This window comes from Chrysoperla carnea, chromosome 3, assembly GCF_905475395.1.
Source record: "Chrysoperla carnea chromosome 3, inChrCarn1.1, whole genome shotgun sequence".
NCBI lineage: Eukaryota > Metazoa > Arthropoda > Insecta > Neuroptera > Chrysopidae > Chrysoperla > Chrysoperla carnea.
Window position 1 is genome coordinate 30,399,941 of NC_058339.1, and position 25,316 is coordinate 30,425,256.

General features: G+C 27.7%; 1 protein-coding gene across 3 annotated transcripts in view; it reads right to left on the bottom strand.

Moving 5' to 3' along the window:
- The window catches only part of LOC123295694, a 70,236-nt gene that overhangs the window by 41,688 nt on the left and 3,232 nt on the right, over positions 1-25,316 (bottom strand). For all 3 annotated transcript variants that reach the window (XM_044877119.1, XM_044877118.1, XM_044877116.1), the window contains exon 2: positions 4,162-4,198. The gene's annotated coding sequence lies outside the window, so the exon portion shown is untranslated. The remainder of the gene's footprint in view (positions 1-4,161; positions 4,199-25,316) is intronic.

The window sequence follows — 25,316 nt, forward strand, 5'->3', positions numbered from 1 at the left end:
ATGAATATTTTACAATTAAAAAAATTGAAAACTTTGCATATCTTTTAGCTGCGTAAAAAAAGTGTATGGTAGGGGGATAACTTAGATCAAGAAATGTGGAGGCTATAAAGTGGTGGTTTTTTACTTTTAAGTCCAGTGAAGCGGGCGGGTATGAAGTTAGTACCATATAAATTATGTATAAAAAATATTTAAAAATAAGTAAAAATAACATCTGTCATGCACTCCTGTATTATAGATTTAGTTTATATTAAACTTAGTGCTGAAATTGTAGCACATCTATGGAGTTTTTTAAAAGATTTTTCCAAAAAAACAGTTTGTTTTTAAAAAACCAATATTTTTTGTACATGTTTTCTACCTCTTACAGTTTTAAAGCTCTAGTTGGTCATGAAGTCCGCAGACGAATCTAAAACCATTAAAAATCGATTATACAGGTCAAATAACATAATCATGATTTAACCCACTAAGAGCCCCTTGGGTCTCGAGAAATACATAGATCGAAAGCTCGATAATTTAAAAAGTTTAGCAAGTTTTTACAAAATTTCTTTTGTGAAAAATCATTTAGTGCTTAGAAATAATAAAAACAATTCATTTTTTTTTAAATTTTCGGGAATCTCGTGCCTAAGATTAAATATACGAATCTTTGTGTTGAGCGATTGAAGACAGTTTTTGGAAATACCCAATAAGGGGATGAGAAAAATTTGTCCGGGCGAGTATGAGTTTGAAAATGATTCTGCGGGTCAGAAAACATAGGAAATAACCTAAATGTGCTGTCAACACGTTCAGGATCACAGAGCCCATGCTAACAACTGAAGTAATTTGTTTTATGAGATTGAAATTTAATTTATTTTATATGATGCGATCTTGAGAACTTTTATAGAACATTTCGCAGCTATATGTAGTGCTGTGACTGAATTTGTTTTCCTTTCCATATACTATGCACGATGTGAATTGACGTGAAAATTCATTAAAAATGCATGTTTTAATTATACTGTTTCAAAGTTTTCCAACAACCGCCAAATTGATAAAAAAACACACGATTCAAAAGTGATATAGCACTTCACCTTTTTTGTGAAAAATCTTTAACAAAAAGAATACAATTATTGTTATTGCTAATTAAGGATGTATGAGCACGGTAGTGGGGACACAAATTTAAAAAATTGATATTTTCAATTTTGATGATAAATTATGTTATAACTTGACGATATAAGACGAAAAGTAAGAATAAAATTTTTCGATATCTGACGTAATTTTCAAAATATCAAAAATTGAAAATTTTGTTGAATTATTCAGCTTTTAATATTTCGAAAATCAAGGCACATATCGAAAAATTTTATTTTTATTTTTCTTCTACATTCATAAAGATATACTAAAATTCATCATCAAAGTTGAAAATAAGTTAAAAATAATTTCAACCCTAAATCTACCCTGCTCTTACATCCCTTATATGGACGGAGACACTTGGTTTTTTACTTTTCTATGTCATTGCTTATATGTTTACTTTCTATTCAAAAGTTTTTTTTTAATTTGTTTTCATTCATTCCAAATGAAAATTATCAAAAACTCTCAAAATATGTCGTTTTTTGAGATTCCTCCATAAGAGCCAATGTATTTTATATCGATTTTCAATGATTTATTTCTTAAAAATTTGCATGGATACCTAAGCTGAAATTTTAACCACATATTCTTTGAGCAAAAGTCTACCTGTAAAATAATTTTGAGCCTTTAAATCAAACACTGTTGTCATGCTCATACATCCTTAAGAAACCGCCATTGCCGATCTTTTTCTTTTAGTTTTATTTACATATCTTGTTCCAGCGAAGGAAGGTATTGGGTATTTTTAGAAATGAGAGATACATGGTTATAAAAAAAGCTTTAATTATGTGTGATACGTTAAGGTAATATAAACCAATCACGTATAATTAAAAATTGTTTAAAAATTTTATTATAAAATATTCATTCATTCCATTTTATGAAAACATTAATAAAATGAAAAACATAAATTCAATTACCGAGAGCTTTTATTTTCTGCAAATGACATTCTAACCTAAAAACGTACATTAATAAGGGTTGGTTTATTACCAATATATACTTTTCACTATATACCATTATATAATATTAACTTTTATTATTCAATATTTGACAACATTATTATTTATTTAAACACAAAATTTCACAAAAACAAATTAAAATAGACAATTGACTGAACTAATTGTTGAAATATCATGTATAGACATGGTTGAGAATTAGTGCTTGCATTATTTTTAATATTTTATATAAGATGAAAAAACTGTTTTTTTTACGGTCTTTCGACCACCATACGTCTTAGTTTTTGAAAATTTATCGAAATTTCTTCTAGTAAACTTTTTTTTCTTTTTTTCTTAAATTTTTCAGGCTCACTACTTGAAGCTAAGTACAAATTTTCATCTCGCTCTACCTATTATAGTTTCGATGAAAATGGACACCAAAGCTTACGAAAAGATGTTTTAAACCAAAGTTGTTTATTTTTATATAAAAAATATTTTTCCCAGTTAACTTCTCTTTTATCTCTAAAGGTTTACAAATTTAAACGGACCTAAGACTTAATTGACCTATGTTGCTCATTTACGAACTTTGCTCTATCTCTTTCAAATTATATCCAATTTCCATGAACTAATTATGTAATCCAACTAAATTTGAGCCATACCTTACAAATTTCTGGAAAAATTTAGCCTCACAATAATAGGTTTCAAGAATGTGGGTTCCTGGTCCCAGCTTTTAGCACATAGGTGAATTGTAGCGAAAAACTAACATTACCGATGAAACAAGCAACCCAAAATTAGTAGGTTTCAAAAAAAAATTCACACAAATTGGATAAAATTAGGCTGTGTTATCCAAAAATCTATATTTTGAACTTTATGACGTCATCAATTTCCAAAAAATTTAATTTTTCTCTATCTTCTCCAAATTATATCCAATTTGGGCCATGCTTTTCAAATATCTGGTCTTTAACCACACTATAGTATGTTTAAAAAATGTGGGGAGTCCTAATCCCAACTTTTAACACAATTTTAAATTGTAGCGAAAAACTAACATTACAGATGAAAAGAATAACCTAAAATTAGTGGGTTTACAAACAATCCACACAAATTGGAGAAAATTTGGCAGTATTATGAAAAAATCGATTTAATTCAAATAAATTTGGATCATACTTTTCAAATTTCTGGACAAAATTTTTTACGTTCTGAGCACGCTATAAAATTTTCAGCTTGATATCTCTCTTCCTTTTTGATATTTCACGGACGGACAAACGGAAATGGACTAATTAGATGATTTTATGAACACCTATATACCAAAATTTTGTTTGTATCGTCGATATTTCTAAGCGTTACAAACTTGGAACTAAATTAGTATACCTTGATACATATTTCATATATACAAGGTATAATAAACAGAAAATATAAATTACTAAAATTAAAAAAGTACCTCGTTCATCTTTTATCATGTATTAGTATTTACATTAGGCATAGGTAGGTACACTAATTATGATATTTGAGTAACAAATTTGGTAGAAAATATTTAATTATATGGGGTTGAAATGAAAGAAGTTTTTTTTAAATAATTATAATCATCTTGTGTGGTCTATTACATTACTTGAGTTGAGTTTAACATTATGTAGATATAATGGCGGAATTAGTGCCGGTGGAACAGAGTCGGATTTATTTTTAAGGAGATAATACATGAGGTATGGATGAGAGAATGCTTTTCAATTCAAGTAACTTTTCAGACAGTTTAAAAAAATAATTTTAATTTCCTCAAACAGACATTGTAAAGGAAATAAAACTGAACTTTAAGGATACCTGTTTTACCTCCAATGAATGGAAGAATTCTTTTAAATTCAAGTAACTTACAAAGAATTCAAAAATAATGAAAAAGAGACAGAAAAGTGAAGTTGGTTTTTGAAAGGTATGCAAAATATGAACGTAAATGACGTTATTGCACGGTATTGCCATAGAGATTACATATAAAACTTTTTGTTTTGCAAGAAACACCCGATTTGCACCATTTTTAACTTTCAAATTTTGTTATGGTATCAAGTCTACTTTTAAGTTAAAGTGTATTTAAGACAATATAAAATAATTTCAAAGCCAATTAACTCATACTTCGACACCTTAAAGAACTTACCTAATCGTAGAAGACAGGACGAGGAACCGTTTAATATCTGTAAATAAATAAGATTCAATTAATTTTATGCGCTTGAGTGAAAACTGAAAGAAAAAATAAATATTTTACTTCATTATAGATATCTAAAATTTTATTTCTTCCAAGCTTGTATAATATATGTTATCCTATGTTTCTGTGCTTTAAATCACAATACAATAGTATATTTTCGTATTATCATATTTGTATTTATATTTGCGCTAACATGAGCCCCATGTTTTAGAATAATATATTTCAACTACTAACATATTGTCCTTGAAACAAGTAATTAAACTTATCAAAAATTTTTATCATTCAATAAAATTATTTATATATTATTATAGTTTGATATTAAATATAAATAATTATAAAAAAACATGTAGGTCTGGTATATGGTCTATGCACTATTAAATCGTTTTGTCTCCATGATAAGCAGTGCTATATAACTACTATTGCATTATAAATATTATCGAAGATAATAAATGAATGAGGATATTTCGAAATAAATTTCGATTTTTGCCCCAATTTTCTAGATCAGTTTTTTGTATTTTATAAATATGTATTTCGACTACCAAGTAGTCATCATCAGTAAGAATTAGCTAGTCGTGATTACTCTTATTAAGAATGTTTCTCTTTGCTAATTTGTTTAGAAAAAAAAGTATGGCACTCTGTTTTACATTTGCTCTGTGCAAAATTTGTGACGCAGAGGATTATACCTATGCTCGATTTGAAATCAATTTAAAAATTGAGGAATGTATGGGAAATACAGAGCAATGATTCTTCAGGGATATATACTAAATTTTGTGACATAAAATGTTTATACTTTCATGTAGATACTATTGTAAACGAACGTGTCAAAAAACAGTAAATTAGCCACGATTTATAGTGTCAAAATATTATGTTTATCTCAAATTTTATTTATTTTTTTTTATATTTACCCTTTTAAATAGTTTTTGCAGTTAAAAATGTAAACATTTTTTTTAATATAAAGAAAAAGGTAATATAATATATTGACCGAGGTTTCCCGGATGAGTTCCATGACTTTTTCTAGTATTTTGTCATGATTTTTCTAAATGATTTAAATTTCTGGGATTTTGTTCAGTTTTAACCACTCTCACAAATCACAAAGGCGCTTATTCTGGGACTTCACATACGACACCAACGCCTTAAGAACTCAGTATGCATAGAGGTTTTAAATTTATTAAATTCACAATAATTTAATTTTCAGAAAAATATTTTGTTTTATTGCGAGATAAACTATTCAACAAAGGTATTGTGATTTTCAACTGTTCTAAAAATAAATGGAAAATAATTTTTCACGTGCAGATACTATAGATTTTCATGTACCTGAGCAATAAACATCAACGATGTATAAACTATATATGTCAGTAGGTCATTCAGAGTTTTCAACAAATTATTTTTCATTTAACAAACCAAAGGAGGAGAATAAATCACTTACTTATAGACGATAGTCGGTAATAGTCGTTTTAGTGTATCGATAAATTGCTTTGGTAGTAGGTATGATTGATATTTTTATTCAGGCAAATACAAAGAAATAAAGCACTAAAAAGGTGCGTTAGGGAATCTTCAAATTTTGTGAACAAAGGGATGAGAGAAAAATGAAAAACTGGAAACTAAAATCGCTGAACCTAGTATCCAGGCGGGCAGTATACACCTCTCTTGGAGTTTATGAGAATATGTAACATATTTCGCACATGGTCTTCTCCCTTTCGTCCGACCTGGGCACCAGATACTTCGAGTTTATTTTCAAACTTATATATTATATAAGAAAAACTTATTATATTCGTGTTCAGCGGCCCCGAAAACCCTCGAGTAACGAGTTCCGCCGAAATATGTTACATATTCTCGTAAAACCTCAAAGAAAGTAGTGAATTTTGATAATTCTCCGGTCGCCTGTCCAGGTCGCTACGCCTGGGCAGTTGGGACAGTCGCTCCGGGTTTCTGTGCAGGTGCCATGTAATCTTTACCGGTATAGCGGAACATGTGCGCGGGATTTATTTTATACAATTTAGAATATTTCTTCGAAAAAAATCAATTTATAGATGAAAGTTTCTAATGAGTTCTTTGCCTGTTGGTATGCTAACAGAAACCATAAAACATTGGCAAAAATATATCTAGGGGAACTCAAAGCGGTATATTATAGTGTTTCTATTCGTATGAGACATATATTAAGGTCTTTCCATTTGTATAAAAAAAAGAATGTTTCAACGGAGAAAAAAAAATTATTTCAACTTCTGCTTGAACTAAAATAGGTCTATTATTATCGTCTATAGGTCCAAGTACCTGATGAAGCGTTATTGTAAAGATTACTCAAATTCTGTTAATTGGTAAATTTCTTGTTATAATTGAAAAGAGCAGAATATTATTTTTAAAGAGTAGGCACTTGTTCGAATACTTTTCAGAATAAAAATAATATATATATTTAAAAGATGATAATCTTGGCTACACTCTTGAAGCTTCTTTTAAAGTTCTTTTTATTAAATAATTAACATTCTTTGGTTCGTTGATTTTAATTTAGAGACGTGATTATCTCTTTTATCTATTGTTTTTAATGATATACAACGTTCGAACGTTGAGGAAATTCACCGATCTGGAACGACATTGTCTATTAAGAGGCTATGACGTATTATGTAAATCTGTTTATTTTTATGGTAAATTATGTAAAATGTATTTTGTTTGCATTTCTGTTAATGGAATTATTCCGGAATTTTATGGATATTTGCAGTCTCGTGGTTACAATATTTTAATAATATGTTACACGTGATATAAATCTGCAGGTTACTCAAATTTTTATGAAGTCTGTAGGAACAATATAACGGTTGGATAGTTTCCATGTTCAAGCTATTTTTCTCTTTAGTAATTAAGCTAAACTTTGCCCTTGGATTTTGAAATTTTACACATTAATGTAATATATCGAACACTGGATGAATACTGAAATAATAAGACCCATAATCACTTGCAATAACATAAACTGAAAGGAAACACAACTGCAAAAAGATGTCTAGAATAAAGTAACTTTGCTTTTTCATAGTAAAGAAAAATTTTTTGTAATACATTCTTTCAAGTAGATTAATCGTTCACAATATTTGGGAGATCCTATGTATGCTTAGATCTTTAAAACTACGCAACGGATTTTGATACGGTTTTTTCTAATAGAAAGAGTGATTCAAGAGGATGGTTATTATACCATGTATATGAAATATACCAAGGTATACTAAGCTTAGTTCAAGTTTGTAACACTTAAAAATATTAATACTATGAACAAAATTTTGGTATTGGTGTTCATAAAATCACCTAATTAGTTCATTTCTGGTTGTCTGTCTATATGTCTGTCGTCTGTCTGTCCGTCTGTCATCACGACCACTCAAAAACGAAAAGCGATATCAAGCTGAAATTTTTATACCGTGCTAAGGACATAAAAAGTGAGGTTGATTTCGTAAATGAGCAACATAAGTCAATTGGGTTTTGAGTACGTAGGACCCACCTTGTAAACCGTTAGAGATAGAACAAAAGTTTAAATGTAAAAAAAATATTCCTTATCAAAAATTAACAACTTTTGTTTGAAATATTTTTTTTCGTAAACATCACTGTTTACCCGTGAGAGCGCAAATTATATAGTATGTATTATATGGGAATTTTATACGTGTGACATGTATGTTTGTGTAATGTGACAGAGTAATCATCACTGTCTATACATGGTATTCCAACAATTAACTCAGTTAATAAATCCAAGTTTTGAAACTAAATTTGAATACTAGTTAAAACAGACCACATAATAAATATGAAATATAACCACAATAATATTTTTCTCTGTATAGAGTGTTTATTTTAATATTTTCAAATGAATGAGCTTTTTAAAAACGCACTTAAAAGAAAAATATTTTATATAAAAGGTGTTTGGGTTCCTTGGAAAAAAAAAAAAGAAAAAAAGTGAAAGGAAATTATAATTTTTCGAAAAATCACTCACGGAAAAATCGTAAAATTTGAAAAGGACGAAATTTCTTTCTGGAACTGCAAACAACGGAATGTGAAATTAGTTTCAAAACGAAATCATGGTGAGAACTTATTTAAGAATACGTAAAATATGATAACAGGGATAAATGAGACATTTCATTTGAGCCTTAAAGAAATAGTTTAAAAAACACGCTTTTGTAGCTAGCTGAACTAAAAAGTCGAAAATAATTTCTATCAAGTTCATAAAAACAAAAAGAGTGATTAAGAAGAAAATCATTTTTTCATAAAAAAAAGCGTTGAATGTTCATAAAAAAGCGTTGAACTTTATTATTATTATTTTCTCCTTTTCAGTTCAGCTACTTTCAAAAGCGGATTTTTCTTTAACTATTATTTATTTTTGCTTTTTTAGTTTTTTAAGTCATATATGCTTCAGTACACTCCTAAGTAAATGGCACAAGACACTACAAAGGAAAAAATCGTTAATCCTGATGATTCTGACCAGGATATTTGGAAAAACTTTTTAAGTTTCAATTCAATCCGACGTTTTGAAGGGGGTGAAAATCACGTTCAAAGAAGTAAAAAAATAAATATAAATAATTTTGAATGCCTAGTATGCGGCTCAGTAAAAAATTACTTTTCACTTTTAAGTAAAAAAAAAGTTGATACCTTCAAAAGTATTTTTTAAATTTAAATAATTATAAACTTTAAAAAGCTTTTCAATATATAGTTTCTATTCAGAAGAATTCCATTTTCAAACTTTCCACAATGTAGTTCTATTCAAATAACAACCGGTATAAACCATATCATTAAATTTTCTATAAAAAATTTTTTTCTTCATTTTAAGGAAAAAAATAATTTATTCACAAAATATACAAAGGTCGTCATATTCATTCATCATTTCAATGAACCAGCACAAAAGTATGTAATATTTTTTATCTTTGTTTTTATTTTTACATAATTTTATTCATCAAAATAATATTGTTGAGTTCATCTCTCAATTCGGTCGTGATCTGAATAATAGTTTATGTAACTTTTTGTTTTTTTAATTACAATTTTTACAATCGTTGGTGATAGTTGATAATGATAAAACGGGAATTTTTTTGAACAAAAATTTGTTGACGATTTTATAATGAAGGTGGATTGATAAAAGCCCATCACAAACTCGAATTTAACTTTTATTGAAAGCATTTGTATTCTTAAAAAAGTGAATTTTTTATTATATGTGATGTTCCTTAAATAAGATAGTAAGCTTTAGGAAATTATTGTATTTTTTTATTTGAGTTTTTTTATATTTCCCGTAGTAAGTGAAAATTGGTAGCTGTATTCTAACATTAATTCATCTAAGAAAAATGTCTCCACTCCTATTATGCGTTAAGTTAAATTTCCACTGCTATTATTCGCAAATTTTTCGATTAGGTTTATTAGGGAATTGCCGAAGGAAATGGAGCTATTGCTTTTGTACTGATATTTTGGAAAAATTTAATTTAATTTTCATCGATCCTACCTAATCTAAATAAGGGTTACACCTATTTGAAAATTTTATTATTTAAAAAAAAAAATTGGCAAAATACCAAAAATTATTACAATTATTATTCTTTTGGGTATCATTTAATTTATGATACTCACGTCTTATACCCACGCGATAATATGGAAAAGCTTTTTACGTATTCATAGGTTTAAAATTGATACAGAATATATTTATTTATGGTTGATTGTTATAAGAAAATTTGTGTATTTTGTTTTATACTTTTTCCTCAACTTATTATTTTCGGTTCTCTATGTCTTAGACTTATAATTTTGGTGCCAAATAAACCTATTTTTAAACATTGATTTTCTTTAAAGTTATATAAACAGTATAAAAACTACATATTATTTAAAATGTGAATAAAGAAGCCCGAGCCTTTTTCAACAAGCAACTTATTAGAAGGACTGGAAATCGAAAAATCAAAGAGACTAACAGTTGATTGCGGCATTCTAGAAATCATAATTCTGGCAATAAAAGGGACAAGTAGATAATTGAAAATGAGAAACCATTCCAAACTATTCGATCCGAGTCACCGAGTTTTGATCTAAGTGCAAGGAGGAAGAGGCCTCAGTGATGAAAAAAATGCTATGGTAGGATAGGTTTCAAAACGATAAGACAATAAACTTTGGAGGAATTCAGAAAAGACTATTAAGTACCATAATAGATCACATTTTTTTTTTATTGAAGTGTTGCTTAGTGTGCAAAAAAAGCACATTTTACGGTTTTCAGAAAATATTCCAAAATAAATATCATATTAAGAAAAGTTATCTAAGATTTGCGAGAAATTTTGAGAAAAAGGCTTATTGAAAATGTGACATAGGAAGAGGCTAAGAGAGGTTTATAACTCTTGAAAATTTTGTAAGAAATGGATGATCCTCTGAATTAGCTTTGTCAAGTTTTTTTTTGTTGAAGTTAATTTTAATAAAGATATTTTGGAATTGTTTAAAAAACGTCGGATTTTATTTCCAAAATTAATCTGTGTTCTACACAGATCAATTTTCGTGGATATTTTAAACATCCTAAAAAGTAAAAAAAAGTTAATATTTTAAAACACTCAAAAATTTTCGGACTCCTTTCATTCTGGAATAATCATGAATTAAGATGTTGTTAAATAAAACAAACATATAATAAATATTACGCACTAAATCATCTATTTCCAATCGACTACACATACTTTACTACCTAAATTGATTTTATTCTATTTACGACTTCGTAATTTTTATATTGACCTACTTTCTGACTATGTTGCGAATTCTTTATCAACAAAATTTGAAGTTTTTTATTCAAAATAAATTTAAAAAATATAAAATTTTATTAAATTTTATCTATAATCAAATCTTGATCGGTGATAAATATTTAATAATTTCAATTAAATAGAGTCGTGGTACACGTGAATGATTTAATTTAAAACAATTCAACATTTTATTTCATCAATAAATGTATTTATTGGATTATTTTACATGTATGTATGTACTGATTTTACAGTAACAAAGAATAACGTTTATTACGTTAAGTGCGTGAATTGAATATTTAATTGCAATTGTACCAATTTATATAATGTGATTAGATTTTATAAATTTTTATATACCTACCGAATATATTATTTTTTGGTTATTTAATAATACCGGTTTGTAAATATTGAATAAAAATTTCAACAGAGTATAAAATACTATAAATATTATATTTATATTATTTTATATTAATTTTTTTTTAAATAGGTTGTCAATTATTGTAAATATTTATTGTCTGATATTAGGTTAGGTTATATTGGCTGTCCACGATGGACACACTTAGGGTATAGAGTCCATTGTGATACCATATATGTGTTATATCATCTTTCAGCTGATAAATTCATTTATTAGCTCGTCAATTATTTTCAGAGGCTGAGTGCACCTCCTTCATGCATATACCATGCACTACACCAGCCCACCACTACTAGTAATTAAATTAATTTGTGTTGTGACGGCGGGAATCGAACCCACTACCCTTGGCACACTGCGAACGGAATTAGTTACGCCATAACCAACTGAGCTACAAGGGTTGATATTGGTCAAAGTAAAGTCATTATAAAATATCTTAAAAAGAACCCCACGCTTTTTTACGATACAAACTATTAATTATTTTCTATTTTTTAGTTCAGCTACTAATCGGGCAAACTTTTTTAAATTATTGTATTACCATTGGTTCTTTATAAGTTTCAATTCAATTCGACGTTTCGAAGTGAGTGAAAATCGCGTTCAAAGATTCCGTTACATAGATATATACCAAGCTAATAAAAACGAGATAAAAATTTCAAACGGATTTACTGTGAACTTTACCATACATACAATACGACAATGGATTAAAATTCCTTATGTTTAAAACTTTAACAAAATTATAAAACTATTATTTGGCCCGCATTCACTTTTTTACACCCGAGTGTACGTATATTTGAAATAACCTAAATTTATAAGTAATAAATTTTTGAAATAATGAAGTATTCAACACCAAAAATTTTTTGTTTGTTTTTAAGTTCACATTTCTTAATATTATTTAACACTTTTTTTGTAACTCACAAACTAAAAAATATTATAATTCCTGTTGTGTTAAATGATTTAAAATTCAATTAAATTTTATTAAGTTTCAAAAAATCACGACGAATATATTACTTAGTACGAAAATAATTATAAATACAGTAACTCTAAATTTAATAATAGTAAAATTTTTGCCAGAGCCTACTTTTATGATCATAAATTCAGAAACCGCCCATCATTAAAATTTCAAATATGAACGATTTTTAATAGAATATATATATAGAAGGACCACAAACTCAACATTGAATTATTTGAACTAAAAACATTCAGACAGCTGAAACTACAGACAAAACCAATCACACTCACATAATTAGAAAAATAAAAAAATTATTTCAGTGATTTGACTACTGGGCAACGAAAAAATGTACAAAGCTGTAGTGACTATTAAACCAACCAACATTAATGGAGAGTTTTCACGTTATTGGGATACGTTGTCACTAACATAAGAAATCGTGTTTCAAATGATGCTGCTTGTTGGTGGCTCAAACTTAAAAGATAGTATTCAAAGTTACTTATGAATTAAAAGAAACTAGAAACTCTAATGCAAAACTTGCACTCTTGGTTTCCAAATTTGGCCCGATGATCAACAATCTAATCTACACCTAGGGGTGAACCAATATTAGCCTGGCCATTTCAAAAACTTATTACATTTATTTTGACGGCAAAAACAATGTAGCTTTCGGAAAAGTTTCCAATGCTTAGAGATTATTATAATCATAAAAACATTTATTTGAAGCAATTTTCTTGGAAATTGTATATTTATCTCTATATACAAGCCGAACGGAAGTAGGACGTTTTTGGCAGTAGATCTTCAGCTATTTGAAGTCACACCTATATAAATGGTTATGTATTTTAATAATACATTTGAATAAATAATGTTTTGTTACATGCCAAATAAAACATTATGTATATGGAGTTAGGTTATAATAATTTATTTATGCAAATGGCTAAGTTATGCAGCAGGAGGCAGTCATCACATAAGTACATCATTCAATGCACCATCCGTTTCGTAATTGTTTTTGTCTTCACTGGTGGTTTAGACAGACTAACTTTGCACCAACAACAATATAATACATTTAGCAAAGGCTAAATAGACGGGCTTGTCAAAATAATTTTATTCGGACGATGGTTTTGGAGCTATATTGCTTATCGCACGTTATGATTTGTTTGCTGGTCGGGAGGTAAAACTACAAAAAGTGCAACAGACCCCAATCGACTCAGTTTGCCATAAATTAGCAAAACCGTTTTTTTTTTAAATGATTTTTTTTCGCATTCGATGGAAAATTCCAACAACCGTAATGTTTATAGTGTTATTAAACCAATACCATCACACAGTATTACTGGCCGCCACTTTTATTCCTTGGTCCCTATGGTGCACACTCGATCTGCTTAGAGACCAAACTTCGGAGTTATTTCGGTCTTTGATATCAAAGCACAGTTCGTTCGCAGTATACATACTTAGGTTTACTTGGCTTTGTACGAGAAGAAAAATTTTGCTGACCAATGTACTGATATATTCTATTCTATAAAAAAATAAAATAGCACCTGCAACTAAAAAACTGTGAACACAAAACAGCACTGCAAGTGTATGTATATGAATAACTGACTCATTACTATTTGATTATTTCTGGGTAGCAAAACAATTCATTTTGAGTTGATAAGTAATATATTTTTGCATAACATAAAAATATTTTTCTTTGTTTTTTGTGGTTTATCATCGGTTCATATCAAATTGATTCCATTGTTTGAAATAGTTTAGGAAGTTCTGGGTTGAATTCAAATTTTATTACAAAACAATTTTAAAGCTAAAATTTTATTTTGAATTTCACTTTTAAGCCATGGAATATAGAAATATTAAAAAAAGTATCGATAGTAGGACTAGGACTTAAGGGTGCCATTATTTTTAAACGTGGCGCTTTGTTCAGGTTATGGTTGAATAGACCTTTGAAAGATAAATTAAAATGTCCAGTAAAACTAGACTTGATACCATGACAAAAATTTGAAAGTGAAATTAAAATTGATTAAAAAACAAAGAAGTTATAAGATTTCAAAGATTGTTGCCCATCTCCTTTTATCAAAACAACGTTTTATATATATTTCATGATGAATTCTATGATGATATCGGGCAGTGACGTCAATAATATATATCTTCCTCTTTGTTTAATAACGAATTTTAAACGTTCATATTATGCGTACTTTTAAAGATTTTCAAAAACCCGTGCAGTGAAAATTCTTCCCTGAACTGAGAAAACAATTTAGTCGACGCCTATTAGGCGCCTAGCAGTACCTAAAATTAATTAAATACTCTGAGAGTTTACATTTCGTGTAATATTCTCTAGAGCAGAAATGTTATTCGAAAATTTTTGTTCGTTCCATTTTATTCAAAACTTTAAGACCCATTTATGAATATATCTTGCGAAAAATCAAGTATTTTTTCATTATTCTTGTTATAGTTCATATAACGGACTATTTTTATGCGTGTGCGAATACGCGCACTTATTAATTCTTATTAATGGTACGGAATCCAAAGTCTAATGTGTTTTAAAAAATGAAAAACGTTTATTTAATGAGATTTTACTTTTAATATGATGCATGAGTAAATAATTAAATACATGCAAAATACTAACTAAATAATTATACCTATAGAAAGAAATACAAAAGTACATGTATGCAACATAAGTACATGTCTGTTGTGTAAAATACTTAGTTTAAAATGTATTATGATGATGAAAACCAAGTCAAGGTCAAGACCTGTGTAACATTGAAATAACAGCAACAACAACAAAAATATACGTTTAAGAAATATTTAGTATTCAATAAAGTACTTGACTTTTGATACCACTAGTTAATTTGTGAAACAGTGAAACAAAATGAAAATAACAGTTTATTTGTTAATTTAAGGGAAAGTAGTTTTCAACGTCAGACCTAACAGGTTTACCGGGTTGTTCAATCGATAAGAATAACTAGAATAATACTATGTTGTTTTTCATCACTTTTCATTGACATAATTAGTTTACAAAACTAAATATAGTTTAACAAATGTTTGCATGTTGTTCTATCTGATGGGATTTGGTGTGGAAATTCAATTTAAAACAAATATTAATTTCATTTCAATATAAATATTTTTACGCCAGTAAAATCTTACAAAAAGACACAGCTAAAATTACAAAACGAGACTTTTTTCATTTTTTGCACTTCAATTCAAAAACTATCAGTTTTTGTCATTAGTTGCTGTATCATTTTGAAAGAAATCTAAATATGAAACAGTTGAAGCTGACCCACAGTTTCACATGTCTAATACTTTTTGAGATATGATGCTTGAAATTTGTTATGCTTTTGTTAAGCCGTTAGAGATAGAACAAAATAGACAACTTTTGTTTGAAAAAAATTTAGTTAACATCATTGTTTTCTCGTGCAGGGGCAAATTAGGGCAAAACTTTGGTGTCCATTTTCGCCAAAAATATAAAAGATATGAAAATTTGTAGGTAGTTTCAACTTGCAAGCCTTATGAAAGTCTAAAAATTTATGAAATCAAATTAGGTTTCTAGAAAATGCTTCGATGAACTGAAAAAAAATCCCATAATTTTGCAGTTTTTCACGTTCTTACTTTTAGTGGGCCACAAAAAATTTTTAGAAATTTTTATTCCTGAAAAAACAAACCTGGCTTATTAATGTAAACTGCAGAAAAAATTCAGTTTTTGAAGCCTATTAAACCGCTACAGCCTTATTCCGTCTTTTTTTCTAATTTCTCAATTTTACGCCTATTATCTATTTATACTTATTTAGTGCCTAAATTCTTGTATCCACGGGGTATAAATTGTATTTAATATCAAATTTGTAAATGTGTCTTGTTTACAAATAAATTAAAAAAATAATAATAACATATTTAATTAGTAAATAATAAGTACATGTAATTAAAACCTGTTTTACTGCATTTTTTTCTATTTTAATTATTTAAATAATTATATAAAATGTTTAGCCTATATTTGGTATACTTACATTTTCTGCAGTTAACGGCTATTTTAAACTCATTTAAATTGGAGAACGAACATTTTTAGTATTCATTCTAAAAGATGTAGTATTTTGAATTATTTATAAAAATTTATGGAAGGTTGAATTGACAAATAATCCAACTATTTAAAAATTAGGTCAAAAATAGTGAATATCTTAAGTTGGATTTGTATCGCTAAGAAAAACAAGATCAGTAAAAGTTATTCTGTAAAACAATGTTGATTGATTTTGTGATTAAAATTTATTGATTTTGATTGATGTTATGATTACAGAAGGCAAAATCAAAATCTAAGACTAGACGTCGTATCCATAGAGCGTTTAATAAACCTTTAGAAATACATCCTGGAGATAAATTTGAACACTTAAGGAGATATGCAAGGATTGAATAATACTAGGGATTTCAATAAAACTTTATAAATACATTAACAAAGTTTCCAAAAATCACAAAAAATTCCTAAGTCATCGAGCTTTTCATTATTATTTTATCGTTCAAAGTTGGCTGAAAAAATGATGAATCATATAGGTTATCCTTTTCAATTGGATATCAAAAATTCTAGAGAGTGTGATAAAAAACTATCTAAAATATTTAGACAATCTTGAAGTTTATAATAATACCATAAAAATATAAGGTTGCCGAAGATATAAAGATAAAATTTTAATTTAATTATGAGTTCAACGAAGATCCATCCTTTGATGAACAGAGACGACTATTGATGATTGAAGAGCGGTATCTATATTATCAAATTTATAAGAATCACTTGCACACAATATATTATATATTTTTGTAGTTGCATGGTATTGTAAAGCTAAAAATAACTCATTACTTTACTACAAAGCATGTTTTTGGTTTAAATGTATGTACCGTGCAATAAACCAAAACTTTTTTACAATACTGTAGGTTTACAATCACCTGAAGGACGTTCCCAATAATCACGTTCTCTTATAGGATCGTTTTTAAATTGTATATATACACGATTATGATTCATGCTCTTTAAAAACAGGTAAATTTTTCAATACGGCTTACAGTGTTATATTTATAGAGCTGTTAAAGTTTGCGTTTTTACATATAAATCCTATATTGAAGTGTTTTTCAAAGAATGCTTTATTATGTAGCATGGTCAATTTTCTTAAGATTATTTTGGAAAACTAATATCCAATAGTTAAAAACATGAAAAATATTTTCCCATAAAGAAAATTATAACAAGTGGCACTCGTTTTTTTTCCATAAAATTCATTTAAAGTTATGAAGGAATGGCATTTGTGTTAAGAAACTAAGTATTTCTTCTACAATTCTCTAAATCTTTAACAATGAATATTTCAAAAATAATGGTATACTAGAGTGATACCCAACCGCTTCGCTGGGTTTAAATGTAAAGATTGATAAAGATTGCTCTCGCTTATCCCCTTTCTATAACACTCGGAATAATAGTAAGGATTGTTTTACACAGGTAAAATATATGTATGGTTTTCTATTTTTTTAAATGTATAATAGTAATTATTCATTGAGTATATCAGAATTTTTCAATACGGCTTACAGTGTTATATTTATATATCTGTTAAAGTTTGCGATTTTACATCTAATCCTATATTGAAGTGTTTTTAAAAGGATGTTTTATTATGTAACAAGGCCAGTTTTCTTAAGATTATTTTGGAAAACTAATATTCAATAGTTAAAAGCATGAAAAATATTTTCCCATAAAGAAAATTATAACAAGTGACACTCAATGAATGAATGGCATTTGTGTTAAGAAACTAAGTATTTCTTCTACAATTCTCTAAATCTTTAACAATGAATATTTCAAAAATAATGGTATACTAGAGTGATACCCAACCGCTTCGCTGGGTTTAAATGTAAAGATTGATAAAGATTGCTCTCGCTTATCCCCTTTCTATAACACTCGGAATAATAGTAAGCATTGTTTTACACAGATAAAATATATGTATGGTTTTCTATTTTTTTAAATGTATAATAGTAATTATTCATTGAGTATATCAGAGAAGATGGACGTGAAACATTTTATATTGACTATTTTTACAGAAAACTGTAATTTATGGTAATGTAAAATTAAATTCATTTTTAAAATTTTTTTATTTTTCATTAATATCTTTATAAATTATATCTCATGTGTTATTCTGATATATCAGCTATATTGCTGTACAGTTTCATTAAAAACCATTCGCTAGTTTTAGCGTGAAAGCGTAACAAACAAACAAACAAACATGCTTACTTTGGCATTTATAATAAATAGAGATATCGAAAAATTTCAATAAATCATTTATATCACACTAGTATTTACATTGATTCGATGTTAATACCAGTTTTTATTTCCAAGTTTGGCCCAATACTCAACTGGTGTTGGCCCTTTCCGCTATGACTAAGTATCGATGATATTTACTGTGATTTTAAACATTTCAAATAAATGTAAACGAGTACTCTCGCACAAGTCAACGCTACAAATTACTATTATTATAAATTATTGTTATTAATAATATTTTATTATAAAGTAAGTAGTACTTCCAGTTACAGTTGATTGATCATTTGTAAACGTAGAAGAGACGTTTTAAAGTGGTATCATGTGAATACTCTGAACACTCAATCGAAATAGAAAACTAATATTGGGTGTGGGATTTCATGGCATTAATATCATCACGAACATTGGCTAGCAATCATTTTTATATTCATTTAAGTTGAACGAAACCAACGAAACAAAAAAAAAATATATAACTTTATTATTATTATTATACTTCTTTACCAAGCAATTTATTTCTATTTGCAATAACTACCCATCATCAAAACAGATACATAATATATTAACTTCTTATATTAATATATTAATTTTTTTCTACAGAATAGAAATGCGAATTTCTGGATTTAAAGCAACTTATAACACATACTGTTGTTGTACATATTTCTTTAATAAAATGATTAAAAGCTCCCTCCTATCCTTCATCATTTCATAAAAACAAATAAATAGATTATGATTAGAAAACATTTAATAATAATTATTAAGAAATAACAAATAAATAAATAATTGAAAGTAAATAATACAAGTAATAATAATAATAATAATAATTCAATTATAATTAATAAAAAGGAAAAGTAATAAACTAATTTTTACTATTTATTAAATTGTATTCTATTATTATTAATACTTATTCTAGTATAAAAATTATATTAGAAAAAAAACTAGATCTTTTAGTTTATAAATATTTATAAAAAAAAGTACAATTTCGTTCAGTACAAATGAAACATCCTTGATAATCCCCGATTTTGCAGTATAATAGGGAATATTCATTGTTTTTTTTTAACATTTTTAATTCATTGTTTACACCGTTATAACAAAGTAAATACTGCTTAATAATGCTGTAATTAAGTGTAAAAAAATATTTAAAATACATCGTAATTTTGAGATGTGTAAGTACGTGATCTGTCAGTTGGTGACAGTTCAATGTATAATTTACACTTGAATTTACAGCATAGAATTTATACTCGTTATCAATTAGTTTTCTGATAAAAAGCCGTAGAATAATAGAAATTAATGTAATATTATACCAAATGTAAGTAATTAATGCCATACCATGTATATCAACAAATTTGACAAGCCAGTACTATGATATCATTTTCAATTTATTTAAAAAATTAATTTTTTTTTATCAACTTAGCGAAAATTTTATTTTGAAAGGGATATAAATTTACGAAATACACCTTACGAAAATGCTCATCTTAATTTGCATAACAATTTCTACTGTCTAGTACTTGAGCACAAAATATAATAAAAAAATTCTCTTTGCCTGATTTCAAACAGAGAAATTGCAAAAGCGGAGAAATTTTTTTAACTCGAGTGTGTATATATTACTCTTTTATAATAATAATTACTTATATAAAAGTAAATTGTTGTTATATGTTAAATATATTTTATTTATAAATTAAATTATTTATTATTTTTTCTGAATTAAAAAACATATCCAGATGTCTCATAATAAGTAGCTTCTTAGGATGAAATTTCATTTTTAGGATGCTGTAAAGTTTCATTAAAATATTATTTCATATTCTAAAATAACGTTGTTAAACTATTTCTACACTTATTTCTTCTTTAGATAAATAAGATTTTTCATATTCAGTGAAATTATTTTCTGAATATCTCTATGTTTATTTCATGAAAATTCCAAATAATCTAGAATAGCAGTTCACAAACGGTAAAATGTCATTTTATATATTAGATAAACTAAATGTAATATAAGGTGGTAAATGCTCGAATTTTCTGTATGCTCGTATTCACTGACTTATCCCTCATTCGTACAATAACAAGGCATATCAATCGTCTTTAAGAACACAGTAATACGGTACATGCCTGATGTCGAATTTGCCATATTACGCATAGAAATGTAAAACTAGACTTGATACCATGACAAAATTGTAAAGTGAAATTAAAATTGATTAAAAAACAAAGAAGTTATAGCATTCCAAGATTGATAGCGTCACTAACCAATATCTTCTTCTTTGATTAATTAGCGTTTGATCGAAAAGCTCACTTATTCAGAAAACAGTTTTAAATAAATTCGAAATATAATCTACGTAACTCCGCATACTTCTCTGACACATGCTTAATTCGTATGAATTTTTGTTTGACATATGTTGACAGACAATTGTTGAAGAAACTAAGAATCATTGAATTAATTTAAAATGCATAGCTCTTATAAATTAAAAATGATAATATTATTTATTTATTGTACACTCAATAAAAACACTTAGAAGTTGTTTTTTAAGTTAAATGCTTTCACTTTTAATAAAAAAAAAAAGTGTAAAAGTTTTTATTAAAGTTTTTTTTATTATTAAACTCTCTTTGACATCTTAATGTCCGGAATCGCAGAACGCATTTAAATTTTCGAGTACAGATGATCATATACTTGCAGACGAAAATAAAGAATTTGAGAACCTTACGCCTGTTTTTATACCAACAAAAGTACTATAATCCGTTTGACAATATCCTCCCTTTGACAATTGTACTAACTGTTGATATTTAGGCCGTCTATCAGCCTAATTGCAAGCTTGAGATTGCAAGCAAATGAGAATTTTCTGAGATATCGACTAAAATTAAACATTAGGGGTGATATTATCTTCCTTTAGCGGTTTAATGGTGATATGAAATAAAAGCTTTTCGTAGAACAATTTTCGCGATATATCTAAACTACTCTATTAGTTATCCTTTACATAAAGTTGAAATTCTGTAGTCACAGATTCGGATAAAATTTTTTTTAAGAAAACTGAATATCCCTTTAACGATAGGACGAATAGTTTCTCGACTATCCAAAAACTTATTTCTAGGGCAATATTTTAAGCTGAAAAGTAAACAAAAGTAGTTGTATTCATTGCTAGCAGGCAATGATATGAAAGAAACAAAAACTGAGAGAAAATAGTCATGAAAAGTTTATATTGCCCTTTCCAATAAAATTTGCTAGAACTGCTCTTGTTTCTATACCTACTTATTTTAACAATTTGTTTCTATATTTGAAGGTCGGAAGAATCACTTGATCAAATATCGGTTATTTACAAATGCAAATGAAAAGTTGATATACTAATAATAATAATATTAGATCCGCCAAAATCTGTCCTTGAGCATAATTAATTTTCGCAGCATCCCGTTTAAAACATGTTCTTAAACGTAAAAGTGCAGGTTGTCGGTGGGTAACCCGATAGGATATTGTTTAAATTTTTTGTCATCAAATATGTAAAATTGACCTAATTGCTTCAGAAAAATTTTTATCATATAATTATAAAAATATATTTTTACGATTTTCATCCCCCAAAAAGTAAAAACACATAATAATATTTATACGGAGTCGTAAAAAGTGTGACGCAGGATGACGAAAGAGTTGAGAAAAAGAGTGACGAATAGTTGATCCTATCTACTTATGAGTTATTCACTGTATTACATAAAAATACAATTAAATTTAATGAAGATTAAATTCATTTTAACAAATTAACAAAAATAAATTTTCCCATAGATGAAGAATTTTTACATTTTTTTAAACTAAAATAGATGTGTCGTGATTTTAATATAATTTGTCTGTATGAAATTCAGACAAATTGTATTAGTCCAGTCGCTTGAGATGAAAAAATAAAACTTCAAGATCCTATCATCGAAAACTGAACATTCGGGGTTCACTCCTTTGCTAATTAACTTTCAAATAAATACAAATAAACAGTTAGAATTCAAATAGAAGCAAAAATTGAAACGAAATATTTACAGAGTAACAATATTTTGAATGAAATTATGAGCCACGATCAATGAAAATATGCGGATATTTATCCAAATTTGAAACCATTAACCAATGAAATAAGTAATACTCCAAAAATTTTGGATACAGCATGCTAAGTAATTCAAAAATCAATGATGCCAAACACTATCCTTTTGAGCAAACATTGAACGGTCGAATAAAGACAATTTTTCTATAGGTACTTCGCAAGCTTGTCTTTTTCATGATTTTTTCCTATCAAGAAAATTTTTCTACACTTGACGACCTTGTTCTACATAACTTTTGTTTTATGTTCATTTGGCTGAGAAACCCGTGTGCCGTTTTTGGTATATTCCTTAGATTGCTGTAAGGGGTTGAATACAAAAATTTTTGCCAGACATTCTAACTGGGTGTTAGCGAGTACCAATTGAACTCATAGCCTTGCGTTCGGAAATTTTACCACTTACAGCAGCCGAACGCCCAATATCTTCCAAGACACCGATTTACCAGGTAAATAGAAGTAACAAAAATATTGAATCTTCACTCTACAATCAACCTACTAACCATCGGACTGTTAGAACATTTAGATCTACTCAGAAAGAGTGATCTAAATTCGGACAGGGCTCGTACATAAGAACTAAGAGTCTTGTCAAATCACCTATAATCAATCCATTAACTAGCAGACAGTTAGTCCTTTTACTGGTATACTCAGGGAATCTAAGAATATGCTTTACCAGGTAGCTCGTTTCCGGCGGATATTGAGAAGTTTTACCAAGCCACATGGTGTGGGAACTAACAGAGTCTATCTATTAAGAATCTACATGCTTGATCAGAAAAACTAAACGCAATAAATATAGATTTTATCGAAGTAATAAATAAGAAGCTTCTTAACTAAATAAAATACAAATAGTGATCCGAGTACACGGTGGACAAGCAAGGTCGCACATTTAACTGGATTGTAATATAACATATTCTAAGAATTATATACAGCTAATTATTATTGTTCTTAAAATGTTCATCATAGTCATAGATCATAATTATGATACTGCAAATGAGATGTTTACTAGTAAAAATATACAGAAGAACGTGATAATATTTATTTTACAATTTTTAATATATTTTATTTAGTTTTTACTTTCAAATAAATGCTGACGTAGTGCAGTACTTACTTTAAGATGTAGAAGAATAGGGTATTATCGTTAGTCAAAAATAAATTATGAAATTTGAAAAAAGTTAAAATTTATGTAAAAATATACTTAAATATTCTGATTTCGAGTCATAAAAGCACATTTTTCTTTTATAATTTTAAAATTAAAATCGTAATTTTTCAACTGTATATCACGTGATCTAAAACGCGGGCAAGCCTTGCTGTGATGTCATATCGATATGAGCCATAGACCATCAATTAGTTCAGTGTAGAGAGCTGGGTATAATATATCCATAGATAATAAGTATTTATATTTATTATAATCAGTTGTCTATGAATATATCCGTCAAACTTATTTGTGTTATTTCGTATAGTGATATCGATATTACATCATCAAATTGGATACCCGCGTTTTTGACAGTTTAAAAAAGGTTTAAAATTTAATTTAAGTTTTTGGCAAGAAAGTGTGCATATTTTTCCGAAATAAATTTTTGGTGGCTTTTTATTAGCAAAATCAACATTATGAAGTACTTTTTCAAAAATAGTAGCATACCCTATTGGTAACCCAAATCTTGAATGTTACGGTAATATTGAATTATATCCGCTTAAAAAAATCTGAGAGTCTATAAGTCATATTACATCTTTTTAAGACTATGATTCTGTAGGTATCAAAAGTAAGCGCTACATTTATAATGTGCCAAGGCACGAAAGGAATATAAAATTTAGATTAAAATAAGACAAAACTAATCTAATTTTACAATATACCAAGCTGAATTGATTTAAATTCATACTTGCATCAATTTTTTTGCTCTATTTTATTTGTCATTTCTACCATCTACGGTTTCATGCGATGAATTGTTTGTGATGTCTGTAGGACGATTCTGTGTTTACATACAAATGGTATTTATTTTAATTATTAAATTAATGAAACGGTTACGAGCAAGGCTTTTTTATACAGATTGTTCTACAAATGCCTGCTTTTTTCAGTATTCTTCAAAAAAAAAGAATACTTTCAGTGAAAATTTTAAAATTTATGTTTTACTAGCTTCTAGAACCATTAGCTTCTTCTCTGATACAAATAAAAAGAATTTGACTTTAAACTTGGGCTGAATGAATCCGTTTTTCGAAAAAATGTTTCGAACAAAATATGAAGAACAGCTTTTATCAGTAATGAGTAAAAGGTTGACTTTTAAAATACCACGTAATTCTATGTAGCCACGTAGTTTTAGCTCTATTTACTTTTGTTTGAATTTTTTTGTAAAATCCTTACCACTTCTCCAATAGTAGGAATTACACTAACATAAAATTGCAATAGCTTGGTAGTACTTTGAGAGTCCTTTAATCGAGATAGTTCTCTAAAATTATAAATATAAAATGAAGCACAGTAATAGGTTTGCTTTATGACGGGATTTTCAAAATTTTATATTTCACTTTTTTGTGCTTGGGTGACACACAGTTTATTTAAAAATAATCTTTAACATGATCGCAAAGTCAAGTTAAAGGTCGTGTTTTTTTTAATTCAATGTGTATTATTGAGGTGGTCATTTACTTTTTGTAGAGCCTGTACATAAATAAACTTATTAATTTACCATAAACTTATTATAGAAAACATGAAAAAGGCTGATACCAAAATAATAAACAATAAATAAACATTATATTCATTCCTATGTAA